Source organism: Montipora foliosa, chromosome 3 (assembly GCF_036669935.1).
Source record: "Montipora foliosa isolate CH-2021 chromosome 3, ASM3666993v2, whole genome shotgun sequence".
NCBI lineage: Eukaryota > Metazoa > Cnidaria > Anthozoa > Scleractinia > Acroporidae > Montipora > Montipora foliosa.
This window is the reverse complement of record NC_090871.1, coordinates 61,066,375-61,071,374: the sequence shown is the minus strand read 5'-3', so window position 1 is coordinate 61,071,374 and position 5,000 is coordinate 61,066,375. Positions and strand designations below refer to the sequence as shown.

At 39.4% G+C, this 5,000-nt stretch overlaps 1 protein-coding gene across 3 annotated transcripts in view; it reads right to left on the bottom strand.

The window, feature by feature from the left end:
• LOC137997870 (caspase-1-like) overlaps positions 1–5,000 on the bottom strand; it is a 37,827-nt gene that overhangs the window by 5,259 nt on the left and 27,568 nt on the right. The window contains exon 6 of one of the 3 annotated variants that reach the window (XM_068844186.1): positions 4,806–5,000. This exon is cut by the window's right edge and continues 88 nt beyond it. The exons of the other annotated variants lie outside the window; for them this stretch is intronic. The gene's annotated coding sequence lies outside the window, so the exon portion shown is untranslated. Of the gene's footprint in view, positions 1–4,805 lie in introns of those variants that run through there. 3 annotated transcript variants of the gene reach the window in all.

The following is a 5,000-nucleotide window of genomic DNA, read 5'->3' as shown; positions in this document are numbered from 1 at the left end:
ACCATGCCCTTTTAACAAATTTTGGCCGCCGAGAAGGATTTTGAACAGATATGATATTTAGGCTCTGTTTACAGCTGCTGTTACTTCGACTTTAAATTTTTGTCCAAAAAATTTTACACGAAAAGAAGAGAGAATGCATCCGAAGAATGGTTTGTCTAAAAGAAGATATTACAGTTGTTCTTCCTACGGGATTTGGCAATAGATTTATTTACAGTCCCAAACATTCCAGAAGAAAAAAAACATTGTTCCACTTCCACCAACTCGAAAACGTTTGTAGTTGTGGTGAGTCCTTTGGAATACATTCGGAAGCAACAACTCGCGAATCCAAAAAGAGCCGAATAGAACTTGGTGATGCCACAATCGGGGAATGAGCCGAGCTTGACAGTGAAATTCGATATTGCTTACGGAAGGGCTGGACAATGGTTTTAATCAAGGTTTTAATAGTGACACTTCTTACAAAACGATAGTTCAGTAGCTGCTGCTGGAAAACTAGAATTTCTCAAAGTCCATTTTCTTCGGATACATTAGCATGTTTTTATTGACATCTTAAATATTGGAGTTTAAATAAAGTTTCTTAAAGTGCTACTATGACGAAATTCGCATCTTTACTATCTAAGCCATTTCGAGACATAAACATGTGGTCTGTACGAGAAGCAGAATGCCGTGGACGACTATTTAAAATACACAAATTAGCAAGTGATGATGTCATAAACTCAACCGAATTTTCATCAAATATCAATCTCAGCCAATTTGTATCAGAAATGCCTTGATTCTTTGTAGTAAGATTCTAGTAGGTGTCCTACACAATATGAGCACACCAGTTTTATTACCATGACAACATACTGGGTTCAAGACCTCCATGTTATTAAGGGCTTTGCTGGCCGGTCACGTTTGGCATTCTATTTTGATATTTACCAATGGTGCCTCATCTGCCTGATCCTGGAAGCATATACAGCTGTAGATGTGTTAGGTCGACTTTGTGGCCTTGTTAAATGTATTTCTAGCTTAAGATCACCAAAAATATTGAAATCAGGTTGGAGGGGACTGGAAAAGAGTGAGTTGCCATGGGAACCAATTCCTTTACAGCCGTAGGTGTGTTGCCTGTAGAACTATTAGCCTACCAAGTTTCAATAACCTCTGCTGCCAATTGACCGAGATAGCTATATTTTATATACTTGATGCTGTATCGGCTTGAATGAACGATGTCATCAGTGCTCTCATTTGCATATTTTACCCATTCTTCAAACTTAAAGATCTCTGGAACCAATGCAGATATTGCCAAACGGTAAACGGCGTTTTTAATCTTTCCTGGAATTCTATGTGATAAACTTAAAAATTCAAGGGATAAAAAATTTGATCACAGGAGCACTTAAATGTACTGTTGATTGCGCCTGATAACATGAAGGATTCGGCAAGAAATATTAGTAGCTTTCATTGAGTGGATAAGTCTGACTTCGCAAATATTCCAGCCCGAATTCTATTTGTGTTCATCTTCTTGCAACAACGTGCAGGCAATTTCCTGGAAAATCTGATTGGCTCACATTTATAGACTAACATGACACAAGATAACATCACTCTTGACAGGTGGGCGGTAGACAACTCGTTAAGAAATCGTGTCAGGTGTGCCCTTTCGCGCCCTGTCTAAAGGGAAAGTACGCCTCATCGCAGGTTACTTTTTCTCCTAGGCTGCCGCTTGTTGTTCTTTTCTTTTTCCTTTCTTGACTCAGCGCACGAGGGGGTCTGTACGGGTCCGCAAATGATCCCCAAACTGTACCGCAAATCATCCCGGAACGCAAATGATGTTAATTTTGGACCGCAAAAATTAATGATCTCGAAAAAAAAAAGAAAAAAAAAAAAAAAAAAAAAGAAATGGCATGGAGGGTGGAATGGTCTGGATAGAGAATTAACGCGAAGAGCGCTTATTTTTATTAAAATCACTTTAAATCATGGCTCACATCACGTTTCTGCCTCATCATAGTTTTCCAGAAAGACTGAATTTTGTTTCTTAGCGCGTTGTTATAATTTGCCACACTTAATTATCGGTTACAATCATCGGTACTGAATTTTGTTTCTTAGCACGCTGTTATAATTTGCCACATTTTAATTATCGGTTACAATCATAGGTACGCAATGCGTACATGTGGTAAGTCATGCATTAGGTAGAAGAGGAGGTGCTGGAAACAAGGGTGTTGAGCTATGGTTAATTAAAATCGCAAAATTTGAGAGCGATACTGGATGTGCAGAGAAAGAAGTTCACCACAATTCTTTAAATGCTTGTGGGTCGTCCGAGGTATAGCCTTTGGAAATAGGATGAAAAACAGTAATACTTCTCTCTACGATTTTTGATTTTATTTTATTTACCTGTTTCTTGCTTAGGTTGTTTCAAAATCACCAATTGACCTTTTCAGCAATAGCAACACCATTTTGGATTTCGCGTTTGGCACAATCCATGGGCTTGTTAGCCTGGATAGACCACAATTTCACTGACTAATATATAAGTCAGTAACACATTGTTTTCCTGCATTTGATTCAAACACAGATTCATTACCTTAATTAAAGTCTGCACAAGCTGTCTGAGTAGGATGAACTAATTCGTTAAAATTGATAGAACCTTGATGCTTGTTCACATCACTGCCTTGGCGAATATCTGCACTAACTTCTTTTTCTGGATCAAACACTCTAGGTCCAGGGTTCTCCTCGACATCGTTTGACATTCTCTTAAGAACAGTGCGTGAATGTTGTAGCACACAATTTTAGTTGCCCATACTGTCACTTCATTCTCACATCTATACCACTGTATCAAGCATTTCAATGTTGGTAAATAGAATACACTAAAGGTAAAAATACGTCATGCATACCAATTCTGGCTCCATACTGTTCTTTTGTCACACCCATTTTCAAGTTGCTGCTGTTTAATTTTCCTACTGCACAATACTAAATACATTATTGGAATACAAAATTATTAACTAACTGCAATGCTAGCTTCACAGGAAACAAAATGGCTCTTGACATAATTTTGAGTGCCATTAAAATTAAAATACAGTTTGAAATACTAAACTATTATTTGACACACTGTTTTGCAATGGCAAGTTCACAGCAAACAAAATGACCTTTGAGATAATCTTTCACTGTAATTCAATTTAGGTTTCGTTTGTTCTCTTCACGATCTCTTTAGCTCAATACACGCTAAATAGATCGATTCTCCGATCAATAGTTCACGCAGATTGCTGTCTGTATGCAGTGCCACAGATCATCTCCAATGCAGTGAACACCGTAAGAACTTTATAGTTCAAAAAATGTATTTATTTAGGTGAAACAAAAACAATCGTAAAACGTTGTACTTCAATGATGCAAAGCGATAAAAACCAGTTATTTATGCAGTGGCTTCCGGTGCCCATATCTCACGCTCACGTTCACGGCTCTGCGCACATGTGAATCTATTTTGTTTACGATACAGCATGCATCGCGACTTTCTTACAGTGCAACGCGCCTTACCGTGGCCACCCAACAAACTTTCACATTTGACAATTACGTAGAGATTTGTCCACTCAACAACCCATGCAACGGTGTTCAACTTACAACTGTGCGAACTTTGCAAGGAGGCGTGACTTTCAATCAAATTCACACATGCTGATTGGCGGACAATTTGTGAAAAACTTTGTTAGGTGGCCATGGTAAGGAGCGTCGCACTGTAAAAGCTATCGAAACGACGTTACTAATGTTTACAACTTTATCAGCGGCTTTATCAGTCGCTAGGTTAAGCTATCGTGACGGCAATAGCATCATTCAATTCAGTATAAAAAATCTCTATTCACCATTCAAGGGTTCGTAGCAGCTTCTAGGCTCGTAGCAGACTTTACCTTACCTTTACCTATTGTAGCCGCACTTGCTGTGGCAGCCACAAAGCACAACGTTGATTGTAATACTCGCAAGAACATAAACATACCTTGTGTAATGGGGATACAGAACAGCCTTCGGGCGTCCACAAAATAAAGTTGCTTGTAACAAAATAATGACAAAAAATTAAAATCGCTTATCCTTCCTATCCAGATACAGTAACTATGTGTTTGATAGCCTCGAAATCGATGGATTTCATCGTAATTAATCGTGATCAATCGCCTTTGTCCGATAGTCTGTCGCCTTTTGACGGGTTTCATGTCACGTGACTGGACATCGGGACAGGACATCCAGTTTGAGCTAAACTGATTGTGACCAGGGAGCCTTTTCTCGAACCCTGCGAGAAAAATCGGGTCTGCCAGGCCTCGATTCAGGGACATTTCGTATTGAGCATGCATGTGTTAAAATTCAAATGTATTCTTGTGTCGGCCACGCGTGACCAGTAACTGCAAAACTACGAAACGAGAACAAACAGTCGGGATATTCGAACAACTTTGGCAAACACACAAATTAATTCTCTATCCAGACCATTCCACCCTCCATGCCATTCCTAACTTTTTTCCCGGGATCATTTGCGTTCCAATATGGGGATCATTTGCGAACCCGTACAGGTTGGGTAGAGGTCCGGCGCTGTAGAAATCCCCTTGCTCGGTTGCGCTCTACCCCTGAAGATTCGCAGCCATTTACGAGCCTAATGGTGTCGCAGTCAGCTTTTCTTTACCTTCAGGTTGTTTGGATTTGCTTCATGGATCCTGTGTTAGTTTTTTCCACATTTGTTAAGAACGGCGATTTTAGTGTAAAGTTTTTTTCATATTTATTTCTCCTGTTTTTTTAAGAACGAATAATTTTAATGTTCAAATATTTGTTTATCCCTCCAACTTGATTTAGTGGAGCATGACTTTGACATTATCGCGGTTACGGAGACGTGGCTTCCTTGTGAAGATTTATTAGCTAAGCAAATCATTCGTGATGTCTGTCCCGAAGGATACAAAATGTCCCATATACCTCGTAGCACTGGTCATCGTGGGGGTGGTATTGACATCTTGTGTATAAAACATGTCTTGACATACGTGTTGCTGATAATTGCCAACGCACTACTGTGA